The 22,659-nt window shown below is 46.9% G+C and overlaps 1 long non-coding RNA gene across 1 annotated transcript in view; it reads left to right on the plus strand.

Moving 5' to 3' along the window:
- LOC309814021 overlaps window positions 1-22,659 on the plus strand; it is an 86,497-nt gene that overhangs the window by 21,149 nt on the left and 42,689 nt on the right. The window contains exons 4-5 of the long non-coding RNA XR_014295588.1: window positions 1,430-1,473; window positions 21,696-21,772. This is a non-coding gene — a long non-coding RNA (uncharacterized lncRNA). The remainder of the gene's footprint in view (window positions 1-1,429; window positions 1,474-21,695; window positions 21,773-22,659) is intronic.

Genomic DNA, 22,659 nt, shown 5'->3' on the forward strand with positions numbered 1-22,659 from the left:
GATGGGCCCCCCACACAAGCTGCTGTCCCCTTCCTGGGAGATGCAGCTGCCTCTGGGTCAGCAGCTGGGGAGAGTGAGAATCCACTGGGGGGTGGGGGGCAGAGTGAGGCGGTGGACAAGGCCCCGGGTGTGAGTTGGGCCTTGATACCACCAAGTCCAGATGGGAAACTGAGGCCCAGGAGCAGGAGGAGGAAGAGATGATACAGCCCAGGGAGGAAGATGAGGCAGAGCTCAGCTGTGGGCAGCCTGGGGGATGGAAAGAGATGGGGCCATGGTGATGGAACTCAGAGAGGCAGGAGATCAACTGAGGCTGGGGCAGGGGGGAACTGGGGATCAGAGAGAGGAAAGGGATGAGAGGGCACACGGCAAAAGGTGGGAAGAGTGGAGTTTGGGGAAAAGGGCTGGGTGAGCAAGTGAACTGGAGTGGAGATGATGGGGGGGGGGACACTCAGAGAGGAGGGCAGGAAAGAGAGGGGCCTCAAGGGGACGCCAAACAAGGACAAAGGGGAGAAGAATCGGTTGGAATGAAACCCAGAGATGGGAGAAGAGGAAGACGGAGGCACGGGGGTTGAAACGAAGGGACTGGGGAGAAGAGAAGAGTAAGGGGCTGAGAAGGAAAGGGACAACTGAGGGACAGACCAGGGGAGACAGCGGCCCCAACTCCAAAGACTGAAGCAAAACTGCTTCTGAAGGCAGGACACAGAGGCCCCAGACCTCTTGGTTACTTGGATACATCCTAGTCCTCAGCCCATCTGCCACACCACGGCCCCCAACTCTATTCCCCATCCTTTCCCTCCTCCCCACCCCTCTGGCTCAGGCACACTCCCCTCCTCCCACCACACCTCCAGCCTGGACCGCCTGGTCCCTCCCCAAGAGGGGAGGGCCCAACTCCAGTCCCCACTCCTGCCCTCCCTGTTTGGCTCTCGCTTTCTCCCTCTCACCTCCAGCTCAGGGTTATCCTGGGTCTCAGTCCCCCCAGTCTCAGGCCTTTAGGGTTCCGGCTCTGGGGCTGCCAAGGCCGCCTGGCTTTGTCCGCCCATCCGGAGCCCCGGGAGCAGCTGCCCTGGCCAGCTGCGGCGGGCTTCGACGTGACCATGGCAACCCAGCCCGCTCCCCTCGCCGAGCCTCCCGGCCCCCGCAGAGAGGGAGGGAGCAGCCAGGCCAGGGAGAAAGGGAGGGGAGGCGGAGGACTGTGAACCGCAGGGAGACCGCAGACAAAGACCCCAGACAAAGGGAGATGAAGGGAAGCAGCGCGGGAGAAAGCAGCAGCGGCTGGCTGTGGCTGAGAGCTTAGGCAGCAGGCATTACGTCCTGCTGAGGGGGAGAATCCAGGCAAGAGGGACAAAGAGACAGGAGGTGGGAGAAGAGATTAACAGTGGTCCTTAGGAGGTCTCCTTCTGCGTCCCTAACAATTCATTTCTTCCGTCAGGGTTTTGCACTCCGGGGAGAACCAGGATACCAGTTTCCTAGTTGGTGAGTGCCCCCCCCCCAAGTTGTACCAAAGCATAGGAAGTACCCAAGGCCAAAAGGCACCCTCAGTTTTCCAGAACAATCCCAATTCAAACATATTCTGACCTGTCACCTCTGAAGTACAAATGTCATTGTCAGACAATGTACTCCAATTCTTGATTTGGAAAATATGCTTCCCAAAGCCAAAGGGGACTGATTAAGCTTGGAGAAAGTAGGGCCAGGAGGGAGCAGTAACGAGGCCTCACATGAGAGGAGGCAAAGTACCAGAGAAAGCAAGGCTTTGCCACTGAGAAGCAAGGATCAAAACTGCCACTCACCATCTAGCTCCTCTTGCTGAGCCCTACGGCCTGCCAGTCCCCTCGTCAGAAAGATGGCGCTAATAGACCCCCGGGGGTCTGTTGGGATGATAATGTGAGATGGCAAACAGGCCCCATTGATGGAAACAACCATCCAAACCCCACTAACATGATCTCCATCTGTGGCTTTCTCATGTGTCACTTGGGTCCCTGAGTTCCATGTCCCAATTCATTCCACAGTTATGAAGGGTTTGTGCAGGGCAGGGTTCTGACAGTAAGAGCTATGAAGGATACATAGAGGAACACAACCCACTCTGGGCATTTACAGTCTAGAGGGGGAGCAAGGTATGCATATGTGTGTATAACTATGTATGTATATATGTATATGTATAAATACACATATGTGTATGTGTTTGTATATGTATATAATCAAGAGAAGACAGCCTGACCCATGCTATAGTCAGAGCTGGAAGAGGCTATGGGAACCCAGAGGAGGGGCAGGCCAGGTCCTCCTGAGTGGGGGCAAGGCAAGATCAAGGACAACATCATGGAAGAGTTGGAGCTGGAACTGGGTTTTAAGTCAGACAAAGATTTGCAGAAACGAAGCAAGGCCATTCCTGGCTAATAGCAGGGAGACGTAAACATGGTTATGTGAAAACGCAGCTGTGGCTGGAAGACAGAGCCTGTACGCATTAACCCCAGAGAGGCAGAGAGAGGTGGGGTAATCTCATTAGTAGTTTCATTTATTCTGAAGGTGAGGAGGAAGGGCCTTGGGCCTTTGAGCTGGGAAACGCATGACTAGATGGGTGTTATTTTAAAAGTGGTTTCTGGCAGCAGCACGTTGGATACACAGTGCAGAGCAATGGCTGAGGAGGAGGGAGGAGTTCATTCCCCCTTTATCTCGTCCACATCCGCCCGGGGTTGTCCCCCGCCCCCGCCCTCCAGCCAGCAAAGCCGTGAGGAAATGGTGAGATCCTACAGAAAAGCACATGCTCTGTTCTCTCCCGGTGTTTTCACCTATCATTTGGTTGTTTCCTTGGGGCCTCTGAGGTAGATGGGGCAGGGCTCTTCTTTTTTTTTTTTTTTTTTTTCCTGCTGGTTTTTTTCTTTTTTAATATTTTATTTATTTATTATTTATTTATTTAGGCTGTGCCAGGTCTTACTTGCGGCATGCATGTGGAATCTAGTTCCCTGGCCAGGGATCGAACCTGAGCCCCCTGCATTGGGAGCTTGGAGTCCTACCCACTGGACCACCAGGGAAGTCCAGGGCTCTTCTTAAAAAGGGAATCAGGGGCTTCCCTGGTGGCTCAGTGGTTGAGAGTCCGCCTGCCGATTCAGGGGACACGGGTTCGTGCCCCAGTCCGGTAAGATCCCACATGCCGCGGAGCGGCTAGGCCCGTGAGCCATGGCCGCTGAGCCTGCGCGTCCGGAGCCTGTGCTCCGCAACGGGAGAGACCACAACAGTGAGAGGCCCGCGTACCGCAAAAAAAAAAAAAAAAAAAAAAAAAAAAAAGAGGGAATCAGGCCCGGAGAGGTTGTAACTTGCCTTAGATCTGTGGCAAGTTGCTGCTTTCCACCCAGGACTTCTAGATTCCTCCGCCTCTCTCTTCCAAAAGGGGGCGGGGGCTAGGAGGGAGATCCAGAACGGCTTCCTGAGTGGCTGGACTAGGCAAAGGCCTGAGCCTCTTGAGTCCTACCCCCTTGGAAACCGCACCTATCTTCAGTCTTTTGTAGGCCCCACGGTCCCTGTAATGAACAGAAAGACCACTGGGGGGCGCTCGCTGCACAGGTGACCAACACTACGGTAATTACTGGAGAAAGTGAAAACCTGGAGGGAAGGAGCTTCAAGCCTGGACGTGGAACCGGGGCGGGCAGAGCTCTGGAGAGGCAGCCAGGGCGGGAGAAAAGAGAAAGGCTGAGCGGAAGCTTAGGGTAGCTGCGGGGCTCATTAGTGTGAAATATGCTGACAGTCACATAGCAGAAATACTGTTATTTATGGACAGAATCTTAGAATCTTCACTTTCTCTTTTCTATCATTCTTTGCCAAAGCCTGGAGCATTCTCAGCAACCCTTGGCCTCTTCCTGATAAAGGCTGCTGATTACTGAGCCTTGCTAGGTGCCAGGCTCTGCCCTCAGCACTTGCCCAAGTCATCGCATTTGGCCCTCACTGCAGCTCTGTGAGGTGGCATTTTGAGACACTTCCACTTTTACGGGGGCAGAAACTGAGGGTCAGAGAAATCAAGTAACTTGCCCACAGACACATACACAGCAATTGGCAGATCTGGAGTTCAAACACAAGTCCTTTTGACTCCAAAGTCAAAGCTGGGCTGGAGTGTCTGAGCTATCGTTATTTGTCCAACTCTAGGGATCTGTCATAAATCCTCACCCCTTCCTTTATCGTCCTTGAAGATCCTGGGACATTGTCCTTAACTCCTCTAACTTCCTTCATCTCCCAAGAATACTAGTGGTCCAAATTATTCTTGTTTGTGCACAATGTACAGAGATTGAACGATGGCTAACAGTTTGCCCAAGGTCACACCAGAAGTCAAGGTCAGTGCTAGGACAGTGTTTCTCAAACTGAGGTTCCATGAATGCTCTGTGAAAGTTATTAAATTCCATGTTTTTGTTTCATTGGTAATTTTTTGGAAAGTATTTTAAGCATGTTCTGGATCCTATGTAACTGATCTAGGGCCCTGCATGTGAGTGCCTGCATTTGTGTTGTGTGTTTACCTACTTGTGGTCAAGTTAGCACTTCTTTAATTGTCTGGGTTGCGTTCGTACCAAGTGAAGTCCAGGGGACACGTACTGACAAAGATTTCTTCGTTATTTGAACAGGTACAAGTAGGGGGAGAACTGAATCATACTGGGCGCACAGTGGAATATTGTGTCAACTTCAAAAGAGCCAATTAGGTATTATGTGTTCACGTTGCCAGCACCAACTTCATTTCAGAAAAACGACACTGTTCATCACATCAAATTACTTTTAGTTTAAATTGTCTTTCCACTTTTGTTTGTATTTATTGCAACTTTGTTTTGGGTTTATGACTGCTTAAGTACTGAAGCAGGAAGAGTTCATCGTTAGCTGTGTTTGCACACATTTGTTATAAAAATAATTTAAGTCAAGTCCATGAGAATTGTATGTCTTCCAAAAGGGTCCATACATTACTCAAGTTCTAGCCCTCAGTGCAGGGCTAAACTCGACCTGGGCTTTCAGGAGTCTCCAAAGGAAACCTGTAGTGTCGGAATCTCTGTTAAAGTCCAAACCTCCACCCTCCCCCAAAGATCCAGCACAAGGAAGTTAGAGCTGGGGACCTCGGGGCTGCTGAGACTGAGGGAGGGAAGGAGGGGTTACAAAGTGAAGTGGTCATAGGGCAGCACCTGGGGAAAACTCCAAGAAGAATTTACATGACAGAACGGAAAATTGAGATGAGAGTGTGTAGAATGTGAAGGTGTGAGAGAGACCACTGCAGGCTTTAAGTAGAAGGAAAGGTGAATTGTAAAAGATGATATTGGGCAGGTTTATCAGTGAGAATGCTTGTGGCTGCAAGTACCAGAAAAGGCTTAAACAAATAAATTTTTAAAAAAACAGAAGAAAAAAAAAGTTCTGGGTGAAGAAGTTTCCTGGTAAAGAAAGGTTCTCGGTTAATTTGGTGGCTTTATGATGTCATCAAGGACCAGCTTCTTTCCAACTTTCTGCTTTCCCATCCTCAGTATGTCAGGACTCAGTCTCATAGACTTTGGTTGGCCACCTCAGCTGCAGACACCACATCCCACATCCTCAACAGCAATGTACAGAGGTAGAAAGCTTTTCCCAGAAGTACCCCCGCTGACTCCCCCCTAACTCCCCCCCACCATGTCTCACTAGGCCCAGAGCCCCACTCCTAAATCCATCATGGGAAAAGGAATGGAAATGGTGTGGCTGATTTAGAGCAATCATAGTAATATATCTCTTTCGGCCGTGAAGGGACCGTCTTCTCTGAATATATGGGAGGGCATCACTGAAACAATAAATAAATAAAATTTGTAAAAGCTTTGCCAGCAAGGAAGGTAGGGATGGCCGTTTTGTGAATGCCAAAAGTGTCCTCTACAAAATGCTTTCATGAGATTGGACAGGCTTTCTTGAAGGGACTTGCCCGCTGAGGGGTTTGGGTCTTATCCAGTAGGTTCTGGAAAGTGTTTTTAAAAACTGAGTCTGGGCGTGATTAGATTTGCATAATGCTATAAAGAATTATATGAAGGCAAAGTGGAATTAGAGGCAGAGGTCCCAGTAATAAGGCTATTTTTTATGTGCTTCTAATTCTAAATCATATACATACTAGGAAACCAGAACTGGCAGATGGTTGGATAACTTACCATGCCCGCTGGATCAGAGGGGCAGCAAAGACCGCCCCTCTTGGAGATCTTCCACTGTGAACTTCACAGCTCTTCAGCCATGGGTGGAGCTAAGCTGAGTACAAACAGCAGACTCTTAATGCCTGCCCAGGACCCAGAACCACCCTGTGTGTGTGTGGTGGGGGGGCGATCAGAGGTCGGGGTGGGAGGGGGCTGATAATGTTTTAATCAAAGGAGGCTCACACAAGTGCTAAATTCTGCCACTATGCTCCTGAAACAGACCACTGTGTCCCATTTAGGATGCCAAAAGTGATATTTTCGATAATTTTAAGCATCATGCTGTGAACTATACTCCCATCTATGACATATCCATGGGTGTGGGACATCTCATGTGTCTCTCACCTAGACTCCAGGGAACCCACTGACAAGGGCTTCATAATGACCTGCCCCCTGACCCGAGGGCAATAGTGATACAGACAACGTGGCCCATGTCATCCTCTGCACTGCCTGAGTCCTTCCATTCATGAAATAAATAGTCTGCCACCACCACACGACCACGTGACCGTCAGCTGAGGCTTGAAGTTCACATCATGTCTCTGGAAAATAGCCTTCAAACTTCGCCTGTCCACTTGCCACTGCCCACAACCAGGGGCCAAATGCAGTGTATTAGTCACCTTCTGGAGACTTTCCTCCAGCCTCAGCAGGGCTCCCACCTGGAGTGAGGCTTGTGCTTCATGAAAATGCTGGTCTGAGGAGTAGGGGTTGGAGGTGGGAGGTGGAGGAAGAAACTTTTCTGCAGAGATCTATCCTCCCCATCATGGAATCAGCCTTTTAATTTATTGAACTGACGTCATAACATGAGTTCCAAAACATTCTACATACAAACAGAGTGAAATTTTTCAAACTGTGAAAGAATCTCTCACTTGATAAAAGAATCACATGAGGGACTTCCGTGGTGGCACAGTGGTTAAGAACACGGGTTCGAGCCCTGGTCCAGGAAGATCCCACGTGCCACGGAGCAACTAAGCCCGTGCGCCACAACTACTGAGCCTGGGCTCTAGAGCCCATGAGCCACAACTACTGAAGCCCGTGTGCCTAGAAGCCATCCTCTGCAACAAAGAGAAGCCACCACAATGAGAACCCCATGCACTGCAACGAAGAGTAGCCCCCGCTCGCCGCAACTAGAGAAAGCCCATGCACAGCAACGAAGACCCAACACAGCCAAAGATAAATAAATTAATAAATTAATTTAAAAAAGAAAAGAGGGCTTCCCTGGTGGCGCAGTGGTTGAGAGTCCGCCTGCCGATGCAGCGGACACGGGTTCGTGCCCCAGTCTGGGAAGATCCCACATGCCACGGAGCGGCTGGGCCCGTGAGCCATGGCCGCTGACCCTGCGCGTCCAGAGCCTGTGCTCCGCAACGGGAGAGGCCACAACAGTGAGAGGCCAGCGTACCGCAAAAAAGAAAAGAAAAGAAAAGAAAAGAATCACCTGATCCCATTAAGTAGCATCTTCTCTTAATGTTTCCAAAGTGTGTGTGTTCACATCAATAGACACTTAACAGGGACTTCCCTGGTGGCGCAGTGGTTAAGACTCCACACTCCCAATGCAGGGGGCCCGGGGTTCAGTCCCTGGTCAGGGAACTAGATTCCCACATGCATGCGGCAACTAAGAGTTCGCATGCCACAACTAAGGAGCTGGCGAGCTGCAACTAAGGCGCCTGCCTACCGCAAGTGAGGAGCCAGTGAGCCACAACTGAGGAGCCCACCTGCTGCAACTAAGACCCAGCGTAACCAAATGGATAAATAAATAAATAAATATTTTTTTAAAAATAGAGACTTGGGCTTCCCTGGTGGCACAGTGGTTAAGGATCCGCCTGCCAATGCAGGGGACATGGGTTCGAGCCCTGCTCCGGGAAGATCCCACATGCTGCAGAGCAACTGAGCCCGTGCACCGCAACTACTGAGCCTGAGGTCTAGAGCCTGCGAGCCACAACTACTGAAGCCCGCACGCCTAGAGCCCATGCTCCACAATAAGAGAAGCCACCGCAGTGAGAAGCCCACGCACCGCAATGAAGAATAGCCCCAACTCACCGCAACTAGAGAAAGCCCATATGCAGCAATGAAGACCCAACGCAGCCAAAAATAAATAAAATAAATAAATTAAACAAAGAAGGTTTGAGCATTTCACTATACATAAATTATATCTCCATTTAAAAAAAGAAGAAGAAAAAATAGAGACTTAACAGAGGCAGGGACTGAAAATTTCTGTCTTCCAAACAACAGAACAATTAGAAAGTAAGCAAATGAAAATGGAAATCTGAAATTCTAATAGTTTAAAATTAAAAAATATATATATGTAGCTGGTTTTCCTGGATAGGAAGCTGAAATTCTGGGCTGGTATTCAACTCTGGATGACCTTCAAACCAAGCAGGAGCCTCAGCTGGGTGTCTCTGGGCTGCACAGCTGGAGGGGGGTGTGCAGTGGGGAAGGCCCAGGACAGGGTGAGAGGCAGGCAAGGGGCCGGGTCTTGCTGTTTGTTCACTGGGGTGTTCTTCACGAGATCCTTTCCTCACCTGGAGCAAGTGGGGCAAGGACACATCTCTTTTAGGTGCCATTTGGGAGTTGAGGAGACTTTTTACCTTCACAGAAAACCCCGAGGAAGGTTGGTTCTGAAGGTTTTCAAGGCCAAATATAAACAGTACCAACTCTCTGGGTGTGCACTAGTTACCCCCTGCCAGGCACCTGCCGCCCAGGACTTGGGGCTATCTCTGTTCTAAGTGACAGATGATATTTTGATATGGTTTTCACATCATCAAGATATAGGCAAATCCCTTTCTTTTTTTTTTTAAATCCCTTTCTCAATCTTAAAATACCTAAGATGGACCTCCTGACCCTATTTCGTTCTGGATTTTTCTTCCCTGCTTGTGTATAGAAAGCTCCCTGGGAGTAAGAACTGGAGGTGGGTTGTCTTTACCCACATCTAACATGTACTTACCTTTGCTCCAAACTCCTCGCTATTGAGCCATTGAATTTCTGAGTGGATGAAGAGATCGATGAGGAATTCGTGTTAATATTAACATTATTGGACTAAAATATGCATCCCATTCTGTGATGAGAATTGCTAAGTGTTCTGTGGGAGTCTGAGGACAAGTAGAGTTGATCCCTGAGTATTAGGCTGTCCCTTTTGGTTGCATCTGGATGGGATTTGGCACTTGTGGGGTATGGAGTCCGGGGTAAGGGGTGCCCAAGAGTCTGCTGTGGGTTTTTGAAGCTGAGGAGGTGGAAGGAGGAGACATGACAGCGGTTATGACAAGAGGGAACTGAGAAAAGTAAGAACATTCAGTGCTTGTTTTGTGCTTCTAACATTTTTGACCCTGGGGAATTTTAAAGGACTTTTTCTAATATTTATCTTAGATGGAGGAGTCATTCATTCAATAAATATCCCAGGTACTATGTAGGGGTTGGGAATAAACGGTAAATGAGACGAAGTTCCAGCCTTCAAGGAGCTTTCTAAGTTTGTTTTTTAGCCCCACAAGGACAAGGTGGAAATCCCAAGAGAGGCACTTTGACTGAGGCCCCAGGGAACACCCAACGCCCAGATGTGTGGACAGAGACACAACTCCCAGCAAAAGCAGAATTCCTTTAGAACTCTGCTGATTGTTAGGAATAAGTCAAAATGGCACACCTGCAGGATAACATCCTGGCTCATTTCTTTTTTTATTTTAGCCTCGCCACACTACTTGGGGATCTCAGTTCCCCGACCAGGGATTGAACCCAGGCCATAGCAGTGAAAGCACTGAATCCTAACCACTAGACCACCAGAGAACTCCCATTGGCTCATTTCTTATACAAAGGAAAACACGGAGAGTTTGCTGAAGAAAGGAGGAGAAAGCAGCATAATGGGAACCATGGTGCAAAAATGTAAATTGCTCCCTGGTGATTGCTAAGATCTTGATGACCTGATAAAATGGTGTATAAGGCAGAGCAAACACACCCTTGTGATGAAACGAGAAATTTCATCCACAGTGAAGGATGCTACCAGAGGCAGGGTCAGGGTGGGTTGGGGAGGATCAAGATTGGTGTCTGGAAAATTAGTTGGGAGGCTGTTGAAACTGTTTCAGTGAGCAGTGTTGAACGTTTGAATGAAGACAGCCACCAAGGGGCAGGTAGGGACAGACAGGACACAGATTTCAAGGCAGGAAGGACTGATGTAAGGGGAGAGTGAAGAAGATGACTGTGTTCTTTCCTCACATACCGTGTTGCCTTGCCATGGAATGAAGACCCCACTTCAGTCCGACTCTTTCACTTTATAGCAAAAGGAAGACATTAAAACCCAGGAGGGCTTACCTGGTGGCGCAGCGGTTGAGAGTCTGCCTGCCGATGCAGGGGACACGGATTCGTGCCCTGGTCCGGGAAGATCCCACATGCTGTGGAGCAACGAAGCCCGTATGCCACAACTACTGAGCCTGAGCTCTAGAGCCCGTGAGCCACAACTACTAAGCCCGCGTGCCACAACTACTGAAGCCCGAGTGCCTAGAGCCCGCGCTCCACAGCAAAGAGAAGCCACCTCGATGAGAAGCCCGCTCGCGGCAACTAGAGAAAACCCACGCACAGCAACAAAGACCCAACGCAGCCAAAAATAAAAGAATTAATTAATTAATCAATTTAATAAAAACCCAGGAAATGGAAACCCTCATCTATGGCTGAACTGAAAGTTGGGGGAGGAGCCCAAGTAGAAGCCAAGTCTCCCTTCCCTGGTCCCACCCCTTCCACAGGTGCACATTAGAGCCAGCCAGGCCCTTTCCACACACCTGGGCCTGGGCCACACCCCCTCCAGTGAATCAGAATCCCAGGGCTGGGACCATGAGCTATTCCAGGGCAGTGCACAAGCTTCTCTTCCTGCCGTGACCATAATAGCACATCCTGTCTAGACCACACTTTTTCTCTGTTTCGTAACTGCTTTACATAATTGCAGTACATTACATAGTCCTACTGATAATTGGAAAGGTGCTGAGTGTTGGATGGAGAACTATGTGCAAACAAAATCCTTCTTCATAGGCCCATTAACGGTAATAAACTAGAACTAATTTGCAAACATTTCATTGAAACTGCAGGACAGGGATGCCTTTGGAGGCTGCTCTCCAGTAAAGAAGGGTTAATGGACAATCATTGTTCAGTGAGCAGTTACCAATCTAAGTTTTGTAAAATTGATCATCTCTTTATAAGTTTATTTTAGTAAAAATAAAGAATATTTTTTAACATAAAACACAAATCTTAAAATTAAAAAAAATTGTGGTAAAATGCACATAGTATGAAATTTACCATTTTTAAGCGTACAGTTCATTAGTGTTAAGTACATTCACGTTGTTGTGCAACCATCACCACCATCCATCTCTAGAACTCTTTTCATCTTGCATGACAAGCTCTGTACCCATGAAACAACAACTTCCCATTCCCACTTCCCCTAGCCCCTGGTAACCACCATCCTACTTTCTGTCTCTACAAATTTGACTATTTTTCTTTTCTAATTTTATTTTTTTACTTTTATTTATTTTTTTGGCTGTGCCATGCAGCGTGTAAGATCTTAGCTCCCTGACCAGGGATCAAACCCGTGCCCCCTGCAGTGGAAGCACAGAGTCTTAACCACTGGACCACCAGGGAAGTCCCTTGACTTTCTTTCTTTCTTTCTTCCTTTCTTTTTGGCTCTGTTGGGTCTTTGTTGCTGTGCGTGGGCTTTCTCTAGTTATGGCGAGCAGGGGCTACTCTTCGTTGCAGTGCACAGGCTTCCCATTGTGGTGGCTTCTCTTGTTGCGGAGCTCGGGCTCTAGGTGCACGGGCTCAGTAGTTGTGGTGCACGGGCCTAGCTGCTCTGCAGCATGTAGGATCTTCTTAGACCAAGGCTCGAACATGTGTCCCCTGCACTGGCAGGTGGATTCTTAACCACTGCACCACCTGGGAAGCCCTTGACTACTTCTTATAAGTGGTATCTTACCTTTTTGTGGCAGCTTATTTCACTGAAAATAATATACTCAAGATTCATCCATGTTGTAGCATGCATTAGAATTTCCTTTCCTTTTAGGTTGAATAATATTTCATTTTATGTATAGACCACATTCTGATTATTCATTCATTCACTGATGGACTCTTGGGTTGCTTTCATCTTTTGGCTATTGTGAATAATGCTGCTATGAACATGGGTGTATAAATATCTCTCTGAGACTCTGCTTTCAATTATTTTGGGTATATCCCCAAAAGTGGAATTGCTAGATCATATAGTAATTCTGTTTTTAATTTATTAAGGAACCACTACACTGTTTCCCATAGCGGCTCCACTATTTTACATTCCCGCCAAAAGTGCCCAAGGGTTCTAACTGCTTCATATCTTTGCCAACACTTGTTATTTTCTGTTTTGATAGTAGCTATCCTAATGGTGAGGTGGCATAAAACCTTTTTAGGACATAGGTTTACTAAAGGTTTTGACCTCTCCTACCCCTAACTTTGCATAAAGTCCTAAATTCCTTAATCACAATGTTTTCATCCAAGGAGATTTTTTGGAACATAACCCCCATGGTTAGAGAAGGAATACTCTATTGTCATCTTAAAGTCTTTACCAACTAGAAAGGTAAAATTTGAATTGTTTTAATTTTTTTTCGTTATTAGTGAAGTTGAACTTTTCACTAAATTGTTATTTATGGTTTCTCTGTTGTGAATTATTTGTGTCTGAATTTCTTACATGGTACAAAATAAAATAGAAATAGCTATTGACTGCTTTCTATGTGCCAACTACTGTTCTAAGAGCTTTACATGTAGTAGCTTAGTAACTCGCTTAATCCTGACCCACCATGAGGCAGGTGCAATTATTATTTTATAGCAGAAACAGAAACATGGAGAGAAGCAAGGTCCTACCCAAGGAGTCTGGATTCAGAGCCTGTGTCCTTACGTACAAAATGGCCGATATTTTCTTAATTTATTTGTTTGCTTTTAATTATTTTCCATTAACTATAAAAATGAAAACAAAATTGTGGTTAAATTCATCAGTCTACTCCTTTCTTTTATTGGACCATTTTATTCTTTTAGCCAGCTTAAAACATCCTCTTCTTTTCAGATAATAGAAAATATTTAGATTTTTGTTACATTAGGTGTTTGACATGTATGTATTTTCCCCAATAATCATTTCTCCCAAACTATTTATTGAATTATATTATTCTTCAGTTGTTTAGCGATGGCACCTTCCTGCTGGTTTTTGTTTCCTGGTTGCTGTTTTCTTTTACTGAACGCTGTGTGTTCAGTCGTCTCCCGGAGGACGCCGCAGGCTCTTCCTGGCTGTCCTGTTCTCTTCTCTTCATCCGGCTCGAATCTGCCTCTGGAGTGTTGATGCTGCTGTTGCTGGCTGCCTTCTTCAGTGTTAGTTTTTGTGTATTTTGGAATTTTAGTTTCCAGGTGCATTTCCAGGTTTTCTCCCTGTCATCTCTGCTTCCCTAGACCAGCAGAAGATGGGCTTCCAAGACTGCCCTCCATTCCTTCAATACCTCCTTCTTCAACCCAACCCCTCTCTCTCCACAAATAACCCTTCCCTTTACCTTCTCAAAGTTTTTCACCTCCCCATGTCTGGTCTGCACTGGCCTGACCCCTCTTACCCCAGGATTAACAGATCCCTGGCCTCCTCTTATATTTTTGAAGTTATCACAGTGGCCTGTCCAGTCTCTTAACCAGCTTTGCTGCAGGGAATGGAAAGTTTGGAAACCATGGTGTGGGTTGGGGGAGGAAGAAAGCTCTGGGGGAGGTACCATAACTGTTTTCCTTTGGTTGTCGCTGAGTGTAAAAAAAAAAAAAAATCAGACACTTGCAGCGCAGTAAGGGTTAACCTCCAGCCCTGGGCCCCAGTGGATCCCTGTAGCAGCATGGTGAGGAGGGGTGGTGCTGCCCTAGGTAAGGCCGGCTGTCTGCCTGTCAGCGTCTATTTGCCTGAAGGTTGACAGGCTTCATGCACAGAACTCACCCAGGCAGAAGCAGCAGCCAAGTACAATGAACTTGACCCAATAATAACAAAGTCTTGAACATTAAATTTTAAGTGCCTTTTTTTTGCTCTGTGAGTGTGTGTGTGTGTGTGTGTGTGTGTGTGTGTGTATGTGTTTGGTTTTTGATCTTGCGTCAGTCTGTAAACTCCTTGGTTGCAGAGACCACATTTATCTTGTTCACCATGTGACTAGCATGGAAGAGGAATTCAGGAAATATCTGTTGACTAAAAGAGTAAGTGGATATTGTTTGCCACCATCCCTAGTCCAGTCCTGCCTCCATCCCAGTCAGGAGGAAGGCTGAATGTCATTTCAGAAGCTGTGGTCCTACAAGCTCTGCAAGACCCTGGGGCCTACAGGCATTGCTTGGATGCCCCACTAATGAAGTGGATCACAAAAGAGAGGAAAGGCATCTGACCACTGGGCACAGACTCCCCCCACACCCTGCAGATTTGGTGTCTCGAGGGTTCCAGTTCAGTGCGTGTGATGCTCAGGTGGAGATGGAGACAGTTACAATATCCCTGGATGGCTAAATTTATGAGCACATGGGAGACTTCCCTCAGATCCCCAGAAATACTTCGGCAGAGAAGGGGACTTTGCAGGGGTTGGGAAGAGACGCTAAAATTTGGGTTATTACCTTAAGATGACCCCATTTGCATGTACTTGCAGGCTAGTGAGACCCAGGGAAACTCAGTTTACATTTTTGAACTCAACCTTGATATGCTACTTGCACCACAGACTAATTACTACCGCTGGGGTGAGAGCCCCTTGTTCTGTTGGGGATAGTGGCAGTGACAGTGGCTCTGGTGGAGTCACTGCAGGTGGCCTTGGGTAAGGTAGATTGGAAGTTCAAACAGAAGGAGAATAGAATGCTGTTTCACTAGAGCTTCTGGGCATGTTAATTCCTCCGTGATGCCTTGGAAGATATGAGGTAAGTGGGTAAGGTTGGTATTTGGAAAGCAAACACACAAGACAAATGAGCTCTTATTCAAGAGAAATGAGCTTCTAAAGAGTTTGAATCTCTTCCTCAATAAGAGGAGAATCATGAGGGAAGGGGCCAGAGCACCTTTACAGTGCCAAGCCTGGGAATGTCCCCATAAAGGTGGGACCATAGATGGGAGTAGGAACGGGGTAGCTATTCAGCCTCTTGAGGAAATCTGAGGCAGGCATTTCTTTCCCTTCAAGCCCAGGGAAAGGGGCTTCATAATATCCTTCAGAGAGTTTACTGTGTGTTCCCTGCAGTGTGGAGGACTGGGAGAACTGGTGGCTGGCTCATTCTGAAAATCAAAAACCAAATTGGCTAGCTGCCCTGATGGTGGAACAAGAGAGGCTGCTGGGCTGAGAGGCTGCCAGCCTTCCCAGATACCAGCACTGTATTTATGACGTTTCCTGTGGACCAGATGTGGTGCCTGACGCAGGGTGATGTTAGATCCTGTCCAAAAGTGTCACCTGGAGGGATTGGTGAGCCTAATAGAGTCCTGCCAGACTTGTAGAGGCTGGAGAAAGAAATATAGTTGACTAGCCTAAGAAGGGCATTTGACCACATTGAACAATCAGGGAGTGAGAAATCTTAGCAAAGGGAAGGAGTTGTCTCCAAAAGTATCCACAAAAGTGCCTAATGAAAGGAAGGATCACCTATTCCTAAAAACCCAGGGATGACTTACGCCATCTCACAGGATTTCTAGCCAAATAAATCCTCTCCTGGCACCTTTCGGCCTCTCCCTCTCACCACTCCAACCCTGTTGGGGTCCAAGGTCCAAGGTGAGTTAGCAAGATGATGGAGGAAAGACAGAAGCATGCATAAAGGATGGCCTGTATAGTAAGTATACAGGAGCGGCTGCTGGGGGAAAAAACTCGTATGTTAAAAAGAGACAAAAGTTAAAGTATTTCTCATGGAATAGTTCCAGCATAAGGACTCCTGGGCTGGATATGGTAATTCCACCATGTTGGGGACCCTGGGTCCTTCTGTCTTGCTGTTTTGCCCTTCCCTGGAATGCTGCTCTCACCTGAGAGGTTGAAATGACCCATCACCACATCCGCTGGGTCCTTATTCCAGCCAGCAGGAAGAGGGAAAGGGGAAGTGGAGCACCATCCTGGCCATCCAGAGCATTATCAAAAAGTTCCTCACTCACTTCCCTCAGACCCTTTTGCCCAGAAGTTAGTCACATGGTCACACATAGCTTCAAGGGATGCTGGGAAATGTAGTATTTATTCAAGGTGGCTACAAATCCACTAAAAATTTGGGAGTTTTATTAGTAAGGAAGAAGAGGTGAATGAATATTGGGGGACAATAGCAGTTTCTGCCACAAAGTAAGAAACAGGAAATGAGAAATCACTGCACACTTCAATTCCCAGTGAAGGCAGCTGGTCTGTATATGGCACAAAGAAAGGGAAGAAGCCTTGAGTTTAAATAAAGTTTGAAGTTTTACCATTACACGAAACCAGACCATTTAATTACTAAACTTTTGGGGAAATTAGACCAGGTGACCTTTGATTACATACAATGACCAGAAAGGTCATGGAACCTGTTTTAAATGTCCATCCAGGAGCAGAAGGAGAATGGGTCCCACAAAATGGGTTTAAAGGGACAAAGAGAAATGAAAATAAAATTGCTTCCTGATCTCACCTTCTATTAGTTAGAGTAGGCTAGGCTGTGGTAATTAAAACACACACACACACACACACACACACACACACACAGTTTCAGGGCTTCACACAATACAAGTTTATTTCTTATATAACACTGCTGAGAAGGTTTGCATTACAAGAGCAGCTCTCCTCCTCATGGTCTATCAGGAACTTGGAATGATAGTGGCTCTGCCAATTTCAATTTATGGCTTCCAAGGTCACCTTTGGTGTCAAGCTGCCAATCAGCCAGAAGAAGGGGGAAGAGAAAGGAGGAGGAACGTGGGAGGGCTTTTTTTTTTTTTTTTTTTTTCTGTACGCGGGCCTCTCACTGTTGTGGCCTCCCCCGTTGCGGAGCACAGTGCAGGCTCAGCGGCCATGGCTCACGGGCCCAGCCGCTCCGTGGCATGTGGGATCTTCCCAGACCGGGGCGCGAACCCATGTCCCCTGTATCGGCAGGCGGACTCTCAACCACTGCGCCACCAGGGAAGCCCACATGGGAGGTTTTTAATAGACCAGGCCTGGAGTTTGGTATGTACACTTCTGCTCACGTTCCACTGGAGATACCTTGGTCATGTGACCAAACCTGTTTGGAAGGGTGTCTGGGAAATGTAGTATGTGTACCCCAAGAAGAGAGGAGTTTGGTGTGTAGCTGGTGGTCTCCACCATTACGCCCCATGATTTTTCTTACTCAGTGTATAGTTGTACCAATGTAATGGTTATAACGAGTCACCAAAAATCCAAAGCCTTTGGACCAAAGATGATTTCTCGTAGTCTTGTGCCAGGTCTAGAGAATTAACCATTTAATATGCTGGCTGGAACTTTCCGCTAATACACTGGAGGAGTAACAGAGTCATGAAAGGAGAAAGAGAAGGAGGCTGGTACAAAGCTTATAGGTCCTGCACCAGCAATATCCCTGGCATCCATGCAGACTGGGCTCTGGGGCAGGATGCTTGGGGTGGCACCTACACAGGGTTTAGAATTGTGGAGAGCTCCAGAACCATGCCAGTAAGTTTCATAGCAAATGTTAGAATGCAAAGGAGAATATCCATGTGTAAGTGTTAGAGATCTCCCTCAGGGGGTCACATGAAAAGATGGCAGTTCTGGCTCACCCCCTCAAGTCAGGAGCAGTGGACAGGAGCAGTCCACCCATCTCCCATGATTAGTGACACCAAGGAAGAGAGAACAAAAAGAGGAAGCCTAGAACATTTGCAAGAATGATCAGGAACTTGGGCCAGGGGTGTAGTGCTCAGTAAGGCTGAGGACCCTTAGAGCAGCATCCACGCAGCAGCTTTAAAATCTGCCACTACTGTATAGCACAGGGAACTCTATTCAGTGCTCTGTGGTGACCTAAATGAGAAGGAAATCCAAAAAGATGGGATATATGTATATGTATAGCTGATTCACTTAGCTGTACAGTATAAACTAACACAATATTGTAAAGCAACTATACCCCAATAAAAAGAAAAATAAGTAAAAATCTATGTCAAGGAAGAAAAAAAATGTCTGCCATGACTAATGGGGCATCAGCCCCACTAGGGGAGCACTGGACCCACTGTCTAATTACTGTTGTGGTCAGGCTTTTCCTGGCAAAGTGAAACAATGCCATGAACAACTCCCAGTGACAGAGAAAATAATGATCTGCTGAGAGATATGGAAATACCAGGCGGCCACTAGTAGGAGCCACCAGGATCTTTTTAGGATCAAACATCATGGCCATCACCAAATACTAGGGGCATGGGAAATTGTGACCCAATAATATGGGTTTTATGAAACAGCCCCCCACCCCAAGTGCCCAGAACTCTTCAGAGTCTTCCCCTGGTGACTCTAAGGGAGCCACAGCCCAGCAGCAGGAGTGTGAGTGGGGCTCACCCTGCCTCTGTAGCTCCAAACCAGCTTTCTCCCCTCACGAATGATGCTCCGATGGCCTGTAGATATAGTGGCACAAGCCACAGACTGTTCAGAGCAACCATCTCCCATCTTCCATTTTGTTCCCAACTTGCACCTCTTCCTGGTTGGTCCTGACCGAGCTCCTTCTACTATCCTAGACTTGCCTGGGAACTCGGGCTCCCTGGCTTGGTGCTCAGCTCTCTCCCAGGCCTTATCTGGGGCCCACCCTTCCAACTTCCATTGTCTAGGGTAAGATACCCCTTCTAGTCAGCCCCTGAGGACTGGCTCAAGTTTAGACTGGTACTTCAACCATCCTCCAAAGGTGGAGGATGCAGCACTAGTCTTCTGCATTTCTCAGGGCAGCCTCAAGCCCCTCAGGCATGAGGAAGAAGCTCAAGGCAGGTAGGATTGGGCAACCCATGCCAACCCTGGGCAACCCCAATGTTTCCCAGTGGGAGAAATGAAGGACTTGAGATGGGACTCCAAAGCACGAAGGGGCAAGACTCTAGTAATGGAAACACCTGGCCTTGTCCATGGGGTGTGCTTCCTCTGAAGCAGCCTGTTGGGTAAGTAGGTAGAAACCAGCAACAGCAGCCTTCCCTCTACCCACGTGCATTGAGCCACCACTTGGACCAATTTGTCATACAAAAATTGATCAGTCCTTCCTGAAATTTCAGTTGTCCAGGTTGGAGTCCCGAGCTGACAGGCAAAATTCTAGATCATAGTGACTGGCTGGCATCTTCTCCTGCCTGATGGCTAAATTCCACTAGACACCCAATGCAATTCTTGGTGTGATTTGGGTACCAGATAATTCCCATGCCCATTTTGGAGTTTTTTTTAGCTTCTATATTTAGATACCAAACCAGAAACAAACACACCGTGTTCTCAGCTTCATCTGAGCATGACAAGGTCCAGGTACACAAAAAGTGTCCTGTTGCTTTAAGAAGCTGGAAGCTTTATCAGACTGCTTGAAGAACACATGGGAAAGTCTTGGAGGCAAAGACTATATCTCCAGGGTAGTCTTTTGAGCCAGCAGGGCTCACATCTCCACCCTTGACTCAACCAACTGGCTGCTTAGGACTCTATAACCAAAGAGCAGTTTATGAACCCAAAGAGTGCATAATTTCCTTAATTTGTGGGCTCATACATGTCAGCTCTCAGACTCCTGTCTCTTCTTATTGTGAGTTACACTTGTGATCCGGACCTGGAGCGTCTCTGAAACGGCATCTACTTTCCACTACTCTGCCCTTTGGCTATTCTTTTTTTTTTAAATATTTATTTATTTATTTATTTATTTATTTATTTATTATTTTTGGCTGCATTGGGTCTTCGTTGCTGCGCGGGCTTTCTCTAGTTGTGGCAAGCGGGGGCTACTCTTCGTTGCAGTGCATGGGCTTCTCATTGTGGTGGCTTCTCTTGTTGCGGAGTACAGGCTCTAGGCACGCGGGCTCCAGTAGTTGTGGCTTGCAGGCTCTAGAGCACAGGCTCAGTAGTTGTGGCGCACAGGCTTAGTTGCTTTGTGGCATGTGGGATCTTCCTGGACCAGGGCTCAAAGCCGTATCCCCTGCAGTGGCAGTCAGATTCTTAACCACTGGACCACCAGTGAAGTCCCTATTCTTTTTTTTTTTTTTGGCTGCGCCGGGTCTTAGTTGCCGCTTGCGGGATCTTCATTGTGGCGGGCGGGATCTAGTTCCCTGACCAGGGGTAGAACCTGGGCCCCCAGCACTGGGAGCGCAGAGTCTTAACCACTGGACCACCAGGGAAATCCCTTGGCTATTCTTTTTAAAAAATATATTTATGAAGGTATAATTGACAAAAAATAAACTGCACAGATTTAAAGGGTGGACTTCAATAAGTTTTGTCAAATGTATACACCCGTGAAACCATCATCACAATCCCACAAAGTTTTCTCTTGTTCTATGTAATTCCCTTTCTCCTCCCCCTCCCCACCCCCATTCCCAAACAACCACTGTTCTACTTACTATCGCTATAGATTAATAAGCATTTTCTAGACTTTGATATAAATGAAATCATAAGAAGGTACTTTGGGGGTAGATGGGATGTGGCTTCTTTCACTCTGGCTGTCCACTTTTAAGAGACACCATTCTGATGAAAGTTCATCTCAGAGAATCCTGCCAAGAGCTCAAGCCACTTGCCTGTGCAGTGACTAGGTGTTATGACTTCTGTTAGGCTATATAATTTCTCTACAAGGATACCAAGTCTACTTTCTGCTTAATGGATCTCTCTCTTAACCAACAAGAATAATTTGCACTCTTAAGTTTTTGCCAGAATACATAACCTTGAACATCACTCCCTCCCTCCCAATTCTTATCAGAAACTCAGTTAAGTGAAACAAAGTCCATGTAGGATTCCTCGAAGAGTATGTAGTTCCTCCAGTTCTGTAGATTGTGTAATTACATTCACTGCCCTGTGAATTTGGATTGCATTGCTTTAAACCTTTATAGAATCTCTTATAGGAACTTCCCTGGTGGCGCAGGGTACACGGGTTTGATCCCTGGTCTGGGAAGATCCCACATGCCGTGGAGCTACTAAGCCCCTGTACCACAACTACTGAGCCTGCACTCTAGAGCCCGTGAGCCACAACTACTGAAGCCCGCGAGCCTAGAGCCCGTGGTTGGTAACAAGAGAAGCCCCCGCAATGAGAAGCCCCAGCACTACAACCAAGAGTAGCCCCCACTCGCCGCAACTAGAGAAAGCCCGCATGCAGCTGAAAATAAATAAATTTATTTTTTAAAAAAAGAATCTCTTATAATGAATTGTGCTTTAGCATTATGCTGTCAGCTTGCAGGGACTCAATACGAGTTGGGTATAATGTTGAAGAATTTATAAATGAAATGGTACAGTGTTTGAAATTTGTTTTAAAAGACCCCCAGGGGGGAAAATGTGGTCTGGGTAGATTAAATGAGTATGACCAAATTTTGTCAGTTGTTGAAGCTTTGCGACAGATACAAGACTCACTATGCTTTTCTCATTACTTTTGTGTAGGTTTGAAAATTATCATTGTAAGCAGAGTTTTTTTTTTTTTTTTTTTTTTTTTTTAACACAGCTCGTCTCAGGACTTAATGAAGCTCAGGTTCTTTATGTCTTGGCACAGAAGGAATTCAGCGAGAGGCAAAGTGATAGGTAAGTAGATTTATTAATATTTTTTGTAAAGCATCTGCAGGAAAATGGGGCACGAGAGGATGGTCATGTCCCAGGTCTGGGGCAAGTTCCTGGGAAGCGCCGCCAAGTGAGGGTCCTTGGCTTCGGGCAGGAAAGAATTCAAGAACAGAGCCATAGTAAAGTGAAAGCAGAGGTACACATTCCATAGACAGAATGCGGTCTGTCTCAGAAGGTGCATATGGCCCGGAAATATGGGGTGCTTAGTTTTTATGGGCTGGGTAATTTCATTGGCTAATGAGTGGGAGGAATATTCCAACTATTTGGAGAAGGGGCAGGGATTTCCAGGAATTGGGCCACTTTATGGACTTTTATGGTCGGCCTTGGAACTGTCATGGCACCTCTGGGTGTGTCATTTTGTTGCCAAAAGTGGGGTCCGGCTGGGCTGCTTGCCTCTCTAAAGCCAATACTAGAGGGGCAATATTGGTGGAAAGGAAAGTTTGCTTTATTTCGGAGGCTGACAACGAGGGCAGGGGGTTGAGGGGCAGACTCCTGCCCAAAGGCCAACCCCCTCCCCCATCAGGGGGCAAGAGCTTTTTTTTTTTTAAGCTTTACTTTTTTGGTAACTTTTCTCTTTTTTTCTTGTTGGTTAGGTAATGGTCTATCTTAAGAAACTTTTCAACAAACCAGCTTTTGATTTTGTTAATATTCTCTTATATAAGTTGTTGTTCTCTATTTCATCTTAGTGTTTCATTCCTTCTTGCTTCTTTGAGTTTGTTCTGTTGGTCTAAGTATTGCTTTAGCCATGTCCAATTTCAACCTGTTGTGTTTTCATTATCAGTCAGTTTTCAGAATCTTTTTTTTTTCTTTTCATTGATTTATTTGGTCGTGCTGGGTCTTAGTTGTGGCAT

This window comes from Mesoplodon mirus (genome assembly GCF_964341445.2).
Source record: "Mesoplodon mirus genome assembly, chromosome: 12".
In the NCBI taxonomy this organism is placed as follows: domain Eukaryota; kingdom Metazoa; phylum Chordata; class Mammalia; order Artiodactyla; family Ziphiidae; genus Mesoplodon; species Mesoplodon mirus.